The sequence below is a fragment of the Schistocerca americana genome, chromosome 2, assembly GCF_021461395.2.
Source record: "Schistocerca americana isolate TAMUIC-IGC-003095 chromosome 2, iqSchAmer2.1, whole genome shotgun sequence".
Lineage (NCBI taxonomy): Eukaryota > Metazoa > Arthropoda > Insecta > Orthoptera > Acrididae > Schistocerca > Schistocerca americana.
In genome coordinates this window covers 457,844,419-457,859,712 of record NC_060120.1, presented here as the reverse complement: position 1 = coordinate 457,859,712, position 15,294 = coordinate 457,844,419, and the positions used below count along the sequence as shown (strand labels likewise).

Here is a 15,294-nt window from a genome sequence, read left to right as displayed (position 1 = left end):
ATGATACGAGGGCTGCCGGCCGAAGTGGCCGTGCGGTTAAAGGCGCTGCAGTCTGGAACCGCAAGACCGCTACGGTCGCAGGTTCGAATCCTGCCTCGGGCATGGATGTTTGTGATGTCCTTAGGTTAGTTAGGTTTAACTAGTTCTAAGTTCTAGGGGACTAATGACCGCAGCAGTTGAGTCCCATAGTGCTCAGAGCCATTTGAACCATTTGATACGAGGGCTATTCGGAAAATAAGGTCGGATCGGTCGGAAACCACTGTGAAAATAAAAAAAAGTGTTATTTACAACAGTTAGCTACACCTTCCAGATTTCTACACAGTGACCGCTCCAACTTACACATCTGTCGTAGCGTTGTACGAACTTTCCATTTCCCTGTGCTTGCTGCCAATACTCTGCGCTGGTCTGCAGCTCGTTGTCTCTGCCAAAATGTTTCCTACATAACCAGCGATTTATGTGAGCAGAGATGAAACTCAGAAGGAGCAAATTAATGGCTGCGTCATGGGTGATGAAACACTTCCCAATTGAAAAAGGCCGCAGGAGCGTCTTCATTGCCTCTGTAGAATGCGTCCGAGAACTGTCATCAAGAAGGAAACGGATGACAGTTGTGGTATGCGGGCTGCACGAAATCAGGCGAAATCTTTGCCCAGGCCCTCGCACTTGGCGGGAGACATTATTTTCTAGGCACATTTACGTGGTCACTGTGCTCTGAGAACTGGAAAGAGCAACGTATCGCGGTCGACGGGAATACTAGAGACACTGCCCAACACGTCTGTGCAAGGCTTCACGGGATGTTCACTGTGGTTTCCATTTCGCGCCCGATCGGACCTTACTTTCCGAATATGCCTCGCATTCCGTGAATTTGCGGTCCCGCCCGTTCTCCCTTCTAAAGTCCTATCGAGCACGTGCGGGATGAGTTGAGAAATCGTGCTGCTGCATGGTCACACGTACCGACCACCATCCACCGATTGCCACTGCGCTGGTGGAGAGTCGGAACGCCCCGCCACAAGAACTCCTTACAAACCTTTTGGCTAGTATGGGAGCACATTGCAGAGCAGGCGCTGCCGTCCATGAGTCCGTGGTGACCACACTCCTGTTAAGAGCCATGTCCTGCCTATTGTAACGTCCAGGGTTCCATCATAAATCGCAGTGATTTCAGTGGAATTATAGCCTTTGAATAAGAGAGTCATTTTTGTTTGTTTCAGTGCGTATTTCTTTCGATTACCTTCTGTACTGTAGCAGTTCTTCCTATGTATGGTACAAGTTTCATCGAGTCGTGTTACTTGGAATGTGAAAGCTATTTTCGTCCTTACGTTGTGGACATTAGTATATGTTCGTAATTTTGCAGAAAGAGTCCGCTTCTTATGTTTACCTGTATGTAAATATTCCTTTCGTCACTATTTTGTAAATTACAGAGAAAAATTCCTTTCTGAAAAATTCTGTAGTATGGGTGAAGGAAAGATACTTGAAAAGTGTCTTTTATAAACCGTAGCTTTCGTATTTCTTAGTAATTGGACTCTAGGTGTCTGCATTTACTGAATGCGTCGTAATTAGTGCGAATTAAAACGGTCTGTCGAAAACATATCCTTGCCTTTGAAGGATGCTGTACAACCATTAAGTTGCCCGAGCAGTCTCCAAGGACCTTCCAGCCACGTGTTCCTCCTCGTACCATACCTCACCGCGAAGATTTGTGTACATTTCGTCTGCGAGGCTCGTGAGTCTGTTGAAAACGGCGATCAGGTTCATATTGGGTCCCCTAGCTTCTATTAGGTGTTTGGCACAGTGCCACAGTGTCACTTAAGGAAAGAAATAGAAGCGCACGCTACATCGAAACAGATATGTGACAGGGTTGACGAGTTCCTAGAAAATTCTTAACAGAGCGAAATCTTCAGACATAAAACTAATTTAAAGTGGAAGCCAAGGAAGTGTTGTAGGACCATAACTGTTCAAATATATAAATGTACTGTTGTAGGACCATAACCGTTCAAATGTACAAATGTACTGGGTAGAGTCAGAAGCTCTTAAGACGCTAATCGCTGTTGCATATGGAGACATCGCAGCGCCAGAAATTCGTAGTGAAATGTTGGAGAAATGTAAAGAACAGTGCAGCGATTGGTCCTTATCATGGCCAAATGCAGCGTACTGTGCATAAATTGGTCGAAACATCTGCTGCTATTATGATTGCCAAACAGATGGATCTGAGCACTATGTGACTTAACTTCTGGGGTCATCAGTCCCCTAGAACTTGGAACTACTTAAACCTAACTAACCTAAGGACATCACACACATCCATGCCCGAGGCAGGATACGAACCTGCGACCGTAGCAGTCGCACAGTTCCGGACTGAAGCGCCTAGAACCGCTCGGCCACCACGGCCGGATTTTTTTTTTTTTAGGAATGAGTGTGAAATGTGTGATAATGCTTGTGTTTGCTAGTGCCGTGTTCCCTGTTATAGCACTAGTAAAGTGCTTGTACAACACTCGTGCTACTCATCGTACTATACTGCTCATGTGTGTGGGATCCAATAAGGAACAACGGTGAATATTGTACGTGTGCTAAGAAGACACCACGAATGGTCCCTGGACTGTGGACTCACGAAACAACATCACGGAAGTGTTTAAAAGTTCGAAAGGTCAGAAGTTCGAAGAAAGACGTCACCTATACCGCGAGAGCTTACTTACAAACTACGAGATTCGGTGTTAACTGAATAATCAAGGGAGTTCAAGAGCCAGTATTAAGTGAATAATCACGGAATATATAACAGTCGTCTGCGTATCGCTGCTTTAGGTACCGCAGAAAAATGATTCGACTGATCACACTGTGCACAGTGGCATTCCCGCCCTCCATACGTGAATGGAACTCGAAGAAACTCTTACTAAGGTTTGAACCTGCTCTAGACGTTTACCCGCGTTTGCGATTTAAAATTTGAGTTATTTTGAAAATCCACGTTATGCTAATACTATTTATTTCTTTTTGTTTGCACAAAGCCTGTTACTACATCTGTAGGTCAAATTTTAATTCTGTAAAGTGTTGTATAATTTTTACAATCCTTAACCTATTGTATAACTGAAAGTCGAGAAAAAGTAAAACGCAAGTGTTATAACTTTTAGGCCTACATTAGATAACGCTATACGTTACAGAAATAAAAATTGATCCTTTGGTGGCGAAACATGTCAGGGCGAACAGAAAGTTATTTTAGGAGGAACACCCTGTCCCAACAGTTGACAGTGGTTTGCAGTGTGTGGATGTACATTGAGCTGTGCCTATATTGAGTTCAAATGGAAAAAGAGGTTGAAATCGTTTATTCTGCTCCCTCGTATAAGAGGCAGGGCTTCACTGACAGATGGACCACCAACCCCATTGCCCTTTACCTCCAGGGGGCATTCTAGAATCGATGGATTAAATCCAAAATGTCTGACGACCGAAAAATTCACACCCTCGACTTCCTGGCCGTATTTTGTTAGTAAAAATGTGTGCCACCGAAAGAATTTGAATCGACTGAACCAACAGGGCATACATTTCTACCGTAGTGAGAAATTTCAAATGGTGACCACTGCCAGAAGTAGGAACAATAATACTTCATGTTGGTTAATAAATGTATATTACATTTGTAGACAAGCAGTTTTGTTATCACACTGGTCCAAACCAACTGCACTAACGCCAGTTGTATTTTAGCTGGATTTGGAGTTTCGCCGCTGCTGCGCAGTTTCGCCACATACTACGTAGCGTTTCCTATCACGTAATGACATCTTCTCCAGGGCATCCAGCAGGTTTCTTGAGCGAGGGCTCCGCCTACACTCAGAAACAGCGGCAAGCCTAACGAAGTGAGGCGTGTTTGCTCTTCTGGGAAGGACGCTGGTCGCGACGGAGTAGGGGGAAGTAAGAAAATCTGCTGTTCCGGGAAGCAGTTGCACCTCGGCTGTCTTCCAGGAAACTCTTTTATCGGCAGACTGAAGGGCCATTTCCGTGTCTGGAAGTTTCCTTCCGCAAGCCATTCGGCTATCAGGCTCCCATGTTGTCTACAATGAAGGACGATGAAGGTATTTTACATACTAGTTTACCTAAATTTTTTTGTTTTAGGCATCATAGATCGGAAGCTACACTGATGTTTAAAAGAAATATTTGCGGGTATTCATATAGAAGACAAAAACTTTTAACAGATCGTAAAAAGACATCATGGTGCTGGCAACAAATGTAGTACTATTACGTTGAGGAATAGAAGTTGAAGACACGTTAACTTGTTCTGCAGTGATACTGAGGCATTCGTTTCTGATTTTATAGTGGCTAAAGTGTAAGCAAATACATAGGTCTGGCACTATCTCATCAGAGTCTATGGCATCGTACAGAAATTCTCCATGGGAATAAGCAACTAATTACATCTGCATGTTACAGTCTCTAAAGAAATTAGTGATGAATCTTCGTTGCACCATTTAATGCAATGATAGTGGTTATGTTAGTGGCAAATTGGAGCTTCAGAGTGCTTAGTCTCTTGCACAAAGTTGCCATTTGATTGCCACGGACGGAATATGTGGTGTACCAGGTGTCCCAGAAGTCTTTTCCTGATTGCAAACAGTCAAAAGGCATGAAAGGTGATACAGAAATACTTTTTATATGAAAGTGCAAGTGACATATTGAAAATTTTTCGTAGATACAAACCTAGTTTGTTTGTTGCAGGGCCCAATGACGTAACCGCAGGGGAATCGAACATCACTTGCAAACAGCATGCATTCAAACCAGGAGAAACCCCATGCTATCACGGGACACAGTCACCAAGAACGGTCCAGAGAGGCTTCCAGACGGCATACCACAGACGGCCACCAGGGTCCAAGGCGCCAAGATGTGGTATACGAAGTTTAAGGCTATAAGGAAACAGCGAGCGCCCGCGATCTCCCTATAACAGGCAGGCCAGAACCTAGCGCGCAGACAATGCGGACAGCGACGGACGCCTTCGTGAGAAGTCCCGAGAAGTCAGTCTGCAGGGCCTCACATGAGCTGCAGATTCCGAAGAAATAAGAGCACCTCGTGGTACAAAACAACTTATTCTCCATGTGTATAAAGCCAAGATCGTGCAGTCCCTCCAGCCAACGGATTACAGTGTCCATTATGACTTTGCTGTTGCCAAGCTGGCTAAGACTGAGGAACATGATGACCCCCTGAAACGTGTTCTTTTCTCAGTTGAGGCCACATTCCATATTGACTGCTTTTGTTGACTGTGTCTCTTGGTACCAGAGGACACATTGGGCTTTCTCCTGGTTTGGGTACCTGTTGTTTGCAAACGATGTCCGATTCTGATTTTGTTATGTCACTGTTCCCTGTACTGTACAAATAACAGCAAGTGTATATGTACACAAAAACTTCAATATGTCACTTGTAATTCAAGATAAAAAGTATTTGTCTACGTATCATATTTTATGCGCTACGAATGTTTGTAAGCAGGGGACTCCTGATATGTTAATTTATGGTGTTGAGTAGCCTCCAGTGGAGGTGAATCGATGAGTTTCCATCTTGAGACCGCATCCTTACGATGACAATTAGGGATTGTGTGCTTTGTGTTTACTCCATAAACCTCGCTCTTCTACGGAGGAGCTGAATGCAGACTACAGTGCTGGTGGTGTCTCTGCAGTGTGTCTTCCCATTCCTATTTTCCATGTGTAATATTATGTATTCGCTTGAAGTTCCGGGGTGTGTTAAGTCAAGGAAAGTGTGATACGACCGCTCCTGCTCTCTATATTCAAGGATGATCTGACAGGTAAGGCAAGCAACAATATGTGACTGTTTGCTGATGATGTTGTAGCGTACGGGGAAAATATCGTCATTCAGTGGCTGTAGAGGGATACAAGAAGACTTAGACAAAATCCCTTTTTCGTGTGATGAATGGCTGCTTGCTCTGAGTCTAGAAAAATGTAAGTTAATGCTGATAAGTAGGAAAAACAATCCTGTAATGTTCGAATACCTCATTAGTTGTGTGACGCGTGACAAAGTCATGTCAGTTAAATATCTAAGCGTAACGTTGCGAAGTAAATGGAAATGAGCGTTTGGCGACATTGGCCGGGAGGCCCCTTACAGAGCAGGTCCGGCCGCCTTGGTGCAGGTCTTATTACATTCGACGCCACATTGGGTGACCTGAGCGCCGGATGGGGATGAAATGACGATGAAGACAACGCAACACCTAGGAAATCCCCGAACCATCCGGGAATCGAACCCTGGACCCTTAGGACAGCAGGTCGTCGAGCTGACCATTCAGCTATCGGGGCGGACAACGTTGCGAAGTGATATGAATTAATGGAACGAGCACGTAAGGACAGTAGTAGGAAAGGTGAATGGTCGACTTCGGTTTATCTGAAGAATATTAGTTGACTGTCGAGACCTATTCTTGAGTAATACTCAAGTGTTTGGACCTCCACCAAACCGGATTAAAAGAAGACATCGAAGCAGTTCAGAAGTGTGCTGCTCCATTTGTTGCCGGTAGATTTGATCAACACGTGAGTATTGAGAGGCTTGGGAAACTGGAATGGGAATCCCTGGAGTGGAGATCAGGACAATGTACTGAGAAAATTTATAGGACCAGCATTTGCGGCTGACTGCAGAACGATTCTACTTCCGCCTGTGGATATTTCGCGTAAGGACCACAAAGACAAGAGAAATTAAGGCCTACACGAGGACGTATACAGCGTCGTTTTTCCCTGGCCCCATTTGCGAGTGGAACAGGAAAGGAAATGTCTAGCAGCAGTACAAGGTGCTCTCCTCTATCCACCGTATAGTAGCTTGCTGAGTATCTACATGGATGTGAATGTAAAAGTAGGCAGATGTATTAAAGTCGGTAACATATAGTAAGTGCCTGTTGTGGGTTGTGTTCTCTGTGAGGTGGTCCAAACACTCGTTTTGTAACAGTGGCGAGATAAAAGGTCTGAGGCGAATGGGGACGGTGGGTATGTATTAAGACTGAATAATTTCTTTCAGTGACTGTGGTGTCACCGCCAGACACCACACTTGCTAGGTGGTAGCTTAAATCGGCCGCGGTCCATTTAGTACATGTCGGACCCGCGTGTCGCCACTCTGATCGCAGACCTAGCGCCACCACAAGGCAGGTCTCGAGATACGGACGAGCACTCGCCCCAGTTGTACAGACGACATTGCTAGCGACAATACGGACGAAGCCTTCCTCTCATTTGCCGAGAGACAGTTAGAATAGCCTTCTGCTAAGTCCATGGCTACGACCTAGCAAGGCGCCAATTGTAACAGTGCATGTATCTTACGAGTCGCATTTGTATAGTCAAGAGAGATGTATCACAAGGAGTCATTAAAGTTAAGTATAAAGCAGCTACGTACTTTTCTTGCTACCATTCAATAGTTATCCTGTTCCAGACTTCACGCCCGTCTGCGTTAGATAGCGTGCCTATCGGCCCCCTCAAAATAACACTGTGTCGGCACTTCTGTCGACACATCATATGGCGACGAGTAAAGAGTTCTTTCTGATTGCTTACAATTATTTGTGTCATGGCTTCGCCACAATCTCCAGATGTACTGTCCGAATTTTATCGCTTGCAGAATCAGCAGACGCAGGCGTTATTGGATGCCCTTGGACAGCTCGTCCAGGGTCAACATGCCATTCAAACCGATGCGGCAGCCGCCGCTTCACCGCTACCGCAGCCACAACATGCTGTTGCCCCACCGTTTCGCAGTTTTAATGAGGCGCACGAGTCGTGGCCAGAATGGTCCCGACAGTTCGCCTTCCATCTCGCCGCCTACAGAATTCAAGGTAATGAGCGGCAGCTGTTTTTGCTTTCTTGTGTCGGTATGTCCACATACCGTGTGATAGTGAAATTGTTTCCCCGACGCGACGTAGCAACTCTGTCCTACGAGGAAATTTTGTCTGCTTTAGATGCCTATTTCAAAGAAACAGTTAATGTGGTTGCAAAACGGTATACGTTTTTTCGTACAAAATGTACAGCCGGTCAAACTAATAGGGAGTGGGTAGCAACATTGCAAGGACTTACTAGGGACTGTGCCTTTGACTGTGACTGTGGCCTTTCTTATTCAGATACAATGGTACATGATGCAATTGCACAGAACGTTTCTGATGTTCGCATACGGGAGCACATTTTGAAACTAGTTAATCCCTCCCTTCAACAAGTGATAGACATATTGGATAGGCAAGACACACTTGACTGTGCTCAGGACTCTTTTGAAACTTCGCCAGCCGTGTGTAACATTAACCGGCCCGCCGGGCGAGCTGCGCGGCCCGGTAAATTGCCCTCGCGCACGTCCACGCAGCTGCCACCGCGATCTAAACCAGGTGTGCCGCGCCAGCACACAAATGCAGTGAAATCATGCCCGCGGTGTGCTACTAGACATTCGCGTGAACATTGCCCGTCACGCCAAGCTATTTGCTTTTTCTGCAATAGGAAAGGACATGTTCAAAGTGTTTGCCAGAAAAAGCTCAGTTCAGACAATCACAACCATTCCAGGCCCTTTGCTTCGCGCCGGAATCGCACCAAGGACACTCAGGATCGTGGACCTTCGCCCATGGACATTCATGTAGTTAATTCCGCTTCGTCTAGTGCCCGTTTCTCTAACAGTGACTGTGTTCGTCCCACAAAAACTGTGCGTCGACGTCGCCGGAAATCATGTCCATTAGCAAGTGATTCTGTACCAGTGTCTGTTCAAATTGCACGAGACAGTCGCTCTTGTCGTCAGCAGGACAATAAACTTTTTGTAGATTTGGACTTTAATGGCAAGGTCGTACCATTCCAGCTCGATACCGGAGCTGCAGTTTCATTGCTCAATCACGACACGTACAAACAACTGGGCGCACCTCCGTTGCGTGCCACAAATGTTAAGTTACATAGTTATTCAGGACAGAATATACCTGTGTTAGGACAGTGCAGCCTTCTTGCCACATACAAGGGACATACAAAACTTGTGTCATTTTACGTTCTTCGTTCTTCTGCAGTGAACTTGTTTGGTTTAGCTTTATTTCAGTTGTTTAACATGTCTATTGTAAATCAGGTCCTATCAGTGAATCAAACTGTGCCTTCAGACAGTGTTTCTCGTCTGTGTGACGAATTTGCAGACATTTTTGCACCAGGCTTAGGTTGCGCTAAAAACTATGAAGCACATTTGGAACTGAAAGTAAACGCGCAACCGAAGATTTTCAGAGCGCGCAATGTTACTCACGCATTGCGTGATGAGGTCGCACGAACATTGAACGATTTAGAATCGCCAGGTGTGAGTGAATGTGCGCAATGCCTTTTCCATTTCAGCTCCGCTTCTTCGCTTACGCCGTACCGGTGTTCCGTTTCTCTCGACGATGGAATGCGAACGCGCTGTTCGCCAGTGCAAATCGGCGTTGCTTTCTAATACTTGCCTCACGCCTTTCGATCCCCAGAAACCCCTTTTGTTGATGGTAGATGCATCGGATTTCGGGATCGGTGCTGTGCTTGCGCACAAAGTTGGCTCGCATGATCGCCCTATTGCCTTTGCGTCCAAATTGCTCTCGTCTCCACAAAGAAATTACTCACAGATAGAGAAAGAAGCTTTGGCTCTCGTATTTGGTGTTACTAAGTTCCATGATTTATTGTATGGTCGTCACTTTACCATCATCACAGACCACAAACCTTTGACATCGCTTTTTCATCCGAACAAACCTGTACCTCCGCGTACAGCGCAGAAATTCATTCGCTGGTCTATTTTCCTCTCGCAGTACCGCTACGATATCTTGTATCGGTCCACTGCTAAGCACGGCAACGCTGATGCTTTGTCCCGTTTGCCTGTTGCTGAGGATAAAGCATTCGATTCTTCCGAACTTGCTTGCATGTTCATTGATTCGGAAACGGATGAAGTGGTCGAATCGTTTCCGATTGATTTTCGTCGTGTAGCTACAGCCACGGCTGCTGACCCTGTCCTTGCTACTGTTTTGCGTTTTGTTGCTACGCAATGGCCTTTGTCAAAGTCTCGGATCGAGGATCCGTTGGTTCGCAGATTTTTTGCTCTCAAGGAGAGACTTTTTGTTCGACGTGGTGTTTTGTTGTTGCGTTCTGATAATGATCAGTCCCGAGTCGTGGTCCCACGTTCGTTACAGTCCTCTGTTTTACGGCATCTTCACCAAGGACATTGGGGTATAGTGCGAACGAAACAACTTGCTCGTCAGCACTGTACTTGGTTCGGAATCGATGCTGCGATTACGAATATGTGTTCTTCTTGCATGGCGTGTGCCGAACAACAATCCGCACCGCCGCGGAAAGTCTTTGCATGGCCAAAAGCCACTTCCCCTTGGCAACGCTTGCACATTGATTTTGCTGGTCCATTCTGGAATGCTCGATGGTTGGTTCTGGTCGACGCCTTCAGTAATTTTCCTTTTGTTGTCCGGATGTCTTCCACGACGTCCTCCGCCACTATCCAAGCGTTGTCTGCTATCTTCTGCATTGAAGGTCTTCCACAGACTATTGTTTCCGACAATGGCCCACAATTCATGTCCGCAGAATTTCAGTCATTCTTCCAGGCCAATGGTATTCAACATCTGACATCCACGCCGTTTTCGCCTCAGTCAAACGGTGCCGCTGAACGATTGGTCCGGACTTTCAAGTCACAGATGTTAAAGTTGAAAGAGTCGCATTCTCGGGAGGACGCGTTGTTGCTCTTTTTGTCTTCGTATCGCTCTCAGCCCTGAGATGGTCGCTCGCTGGCTGAGTTGCTCCACGGTCGTCCTCATCGAACCTTGATGTCTTTGCTGCATCCGCCGCATCAGGTTCCTGTGCAGCGGCAGACTCCTGCTTTTGCTCCAGGCGTCGTTGTATTTTATCGCAACTATCGAGGTTCACGGCGTTGGCTCGCAGGGCGAATTCTTCGCTGCCTCGGCCGCGTGACGTATTTGATTTTGGGGGCCTCTGGTGAGGTGCGTCGGCATCTCAATCAGCTGCGCCTCTGTCGTCGCACGGGTTCTGCCGCTCCCCGTCTGCTTTCAGCGACGGTGCCGTCCGGTCAGCGCCCTGGGGACCCATCTACTGGCTCGCCTCATCCCCAGATGTTACCGACGATGCCTTCCATTTTGCCCCATGGCGACGCGCCGCCGCAGCAGCCGCCGCCGCCGCCGCCGCCTGTTCTCCCGCCGGCGCCGCCCGCATTCGACGCTTCGCTGCAGCCGCCAAGCGCCTCCCTGGGTCACGCGCCGCCGATCGCTTCCCGTGACCAGCCGTCCTCCGCCATGGACCTCTTGCCCGCTCCGGACCACATGACGTCATCGCGCGTCGGGTACCCCGACACAATGGAGGTCGACCCTTCAGCCCCTCCTGTCTCATTACGGGCGCATACACCGCATGTTGACGTGCACCCTGGACTAGGTTTTCAGGCGTTTCCTAGATCCCCTCGGACCGAATGGCTGGGTGCGGGTGGCACGGCCTCGCCTGTTGTTAGGCTCCCCACCTCATCGCATACGTCAACATGGGGTCCTCCCCACGGCGGGCTGAAGCCGTATCACACGACCGTTCGCCGATCTGCGGGGGAGGAATGTGGTGTCACCGCCAGACACCACACTTGCTAGGTGGTAGCTTAAATCGGCCGCGGTCCATTTAGTACATGTCGGACCCGCGTGTCGCCACTCTGATCGCAGACCTAGCGCCACCACAAGGCAGGTCTCGAGATACGGACGAGCACTCGCCCCAGTTGTACGGACGACATTGCTAGCGACAATACGGGCGAAGCCTTCCTCTCATTTGCCGAGAGACAGTTAGAATAGCCTTCTGCTAAGTCCATGGCTACGACCTAGCAAGGCGCCAATTGTAACAGTGCATGTATCTTACGAGTCGCATTTGTATAGTCAAGAGAGATGTATCACAAGGAGTCATTAAAGTTAAGTATAAAGCAGCTACGTACTTTTCTTGCTACCATTCAATAGTTATCCTGTTCCAGACTTCACGCCCGTCTGCGTTAGATAGCGTGCCTATCGGCCCCCTCAAAATAACACTGTGTCGGCACTTCTGTCGACACATCAGTGACTATTATCATTGGCCTAATTCAGACTGCAACAAATAAATTTCATGAACTTACCAATTCATACAGCTACTTTTTAAGTGACGTCTAACCAAATAGTTGACAAAATGTCGGAAGAAAGTACGATACTGAGGCACCAATCTGTTTCGTCAGATAGTGTTGTTTGCTGTACTGTGGAAGGTACGAATCACCAAGATTTTACTGCTGTAATTAACAATAAAAATATAGAAATGTCTCCTTTTCAGGATAAAGTATGTTACATCATTTGTATAAGATCTGGTAGTCTTTTATGTTTATTCACTGTAGAAAATTATTTTGCTAAAGAGCCAAAGGAGGTAATGGGATATTGTAGTTAGATAGTTTTGTCTCACAAACAATAGTAAATGTCTGATTTAGCTAACTTTGATGCTGCGTAATGTCTAACTCTGGCTGATACCTGCTCTGCATGCAGAAATATCAGTGAGACACGACTACAGGAATATGCTGAGTACATTGTCGAAACTCCACACGTCCTCACCTGGTTACTTTATATTACGATGGACTACAGAGATATATCCCTTTTAGTGTGCATCTCTTGATCATTGCCTCACAAAACAACTTTGAGGGCGTCATGACTGCCACGTTCAATAGAAAAACTTTCAAACTCTTAGTGTAGATATTTACTATAGGACACGTGTCACAGATTTCACTCACAAAAATGGGGATTCTGAGTTGTTTTTCAAGCACTTGATATTAACGTCTTTGAAAACACATGAAAGGATCATAAGTATCCATCCTTCGTATTATAAATTAAGAATTTTTATTTCGCGATGAAGTTTTCAGTCTATGAAGAAATGGACATCAATGAACTTCAGAATATCGCACTAAAACTGAGCGCCGATCTTAAGTCGGAACATTATCTTCTGGTTCAATCATGAGGAGTAATCCAACCATCCCCAATGTATGGCGCCGATAGTATATAAATAAAATATTGGAATAGTATAACAAATTTATTCCAAAAAAATTATAAATCGCACATTACATTATTTCTCTGTATAGTGAGCAGGCAGATATAAGAATTAGTAATATCTGTTTACCCAGATAGAAGTATTAATAATACATTTTAGTCGAGATTTAAGCATAAATAACATCTTTCAACGATATATACATTATAAGTGACTATTTTTTATGGAACCCAGCGATCACAGAACTAGTGGTACCCAAACTGGCTACTAACGATCTCATCCAATATCCGGCGTGTATTTCTGTTATCTTGAACTATCGTCTTCCCAATCTAAGACAAATGACTTCACTGACGCACAGAACCTTCACTCGTCGACTGCCATAAGCGAATGAAGACCAAAGTGGCTTTCCCGCTTTTGCAGGTCTAACCAGACTGACCTAATAGTTGAGTCAGTTTAGCGACAGTCCCCACCCGCAATGATCCACTAATTTCCTTGTTACATGAAAATATTAATTAGTTTCCTAATTTTCCTCTTATCCCTTGCGTATGACAGACAACACTGGGTTTCATTTCGCTGTCTGTCCGAATGAGTTAAAATTATATCGGGTTAGCATGTTCCCGTCTTGGTGAGTTCGTCGAAATGGGGCGACGATTCGATGAATATCACTCCTACCAACATCGGAAGAAGAGTAGAATATTAGATGGTCGTGCACTTTAAGTGTTGTACATAACTGAATTTACATTTAGCAAAATCAATAATTTGCCAACGGCCTGTCCGCAGTGGTAACACCGGTTCTCGTCAGATCACCGAAGTTAAACGCTGTCGGGCTGGGCTAGCAGTAGGATGGGTGACCATCTGGACTGCCGAGCGCTGTTGGCGAGCGGGGTGCACACAGCCCATGTGAGGCAAACTGAGGAGCTACTTGACGGAGAAGTAGCGGTTCCGGTCTTATAGACTGACATACGGCCGGGAGAGTGGTGTGCTGACCACAAGCACCTCCGTATCCGCATCCAGTACAGCCTATGGTCTGAGGATGACACGGCGGCCGGTCAGTGCAGTTGGGCCTTCGTCACCTGTTCTGACGGAGTAAAATCAATAATTTGAACAATACTTGACAATACTTCACTTCAAATATCATACACAACAAACTATATAAAGTATTGGGTACATGCTTAATGTTACCTGGTTATATCTCACACGTATTTCCAATACAGGCAAACACTTTGTAGCTAATACTGTGGTGTCACCGCCAGACACCACACTTGCTAGGTGGTAGTTTTAAATCGGCCGCGGTCCATTAGTACATGTCGGACCCGCGTGTCGCCACTGTGTGATCGCAGACCGAGCGCCTCCACAAGGCAGGTCTCGAGATACGGACTAGCACTCGCCCCAATTGTACGGACGACTTTGCTAGCGACTACATGGACGAAGCCTCGCTCATTTGCAGAGCAGATAGTTAGAATAGCCTTCAGCTAAGTCAATGGCTACGACCTAGCAAGGCGCCATTAGTAACATTGCATGTATCTAAAGAGTCTCACTTGTATCGCCACAATCTCCAGATGTACCAAAAGGATGGATTAAAGTTAAGTATTCCAGAAGCTACGTACTTTTCTTTATAGCATTTTACGTATTCTGTTTCAGACCTCACGCCATCCTGCTTTAACTTAGTGCCTGCCTTTCGGCTTCCTCTCATTGTGTCTAGGCTGTCTTGTCTAGACACAACAAATACCATAGCAGTTTGACTGTGACGATGTTCCCATCGTATTAACTATAATCTGCAGATAGTTCATTCAGCCTCGTCTTCGCTAAGTGCAATCAATACGGTAATTTACTTAACCATAATATGTAAACTTAATCCTACATAACATCATTTACCACACTGCAGGCATCGATACAGAAAGACTGAAGACTAAGGAATGCACACATAGCTCTTATCTCCTGATACGACTTCTATTTTAAACACCTAAAAATTAAAACACTGCAACGCTCACTTCACATTATATATAATTCTCAATGAATTTTCTTTCTTTCTCATAGATAGGAACATTCGATTAAAATTGATATTCGTAGAAATTTCAGATCAAAACCAGAAAGTAAAATGAAAATAATTCCAGCCACTACATTAATATTAGTGCTCATACACTCCTGGAAATTGAAATAAGAACACCGTGAATTCATTGTCCCCGGAAGGGGAAACTTTATTGACACATTCCTGGGGTCAGATACATCACATGATCACACTGACAGAACCACTGGCACATAGACACAGGCAACAGAGCATACACAATGTCGGCACTAGTACAGTGTATATCCACCTTTCGCAGCAATGCAGGCTGCTATTCTCCCATGGAGACGATCGTAG

General features: G+C 45.8%; 1 pseudogene; it reads left to right on the top strand.

Moving 5' to 3' along the window:
- The first annotated feature begins 13,693 nt into the window (after nucleotides 1-13,693).
- On the top strand, nucleotides 13,694-13,811 carry LOC124597500 (annotated as a pseudogene).
- The last annotated feature ends 1,483 nt before the right edge of the window (nucleotides 13,812-15,294 follow it).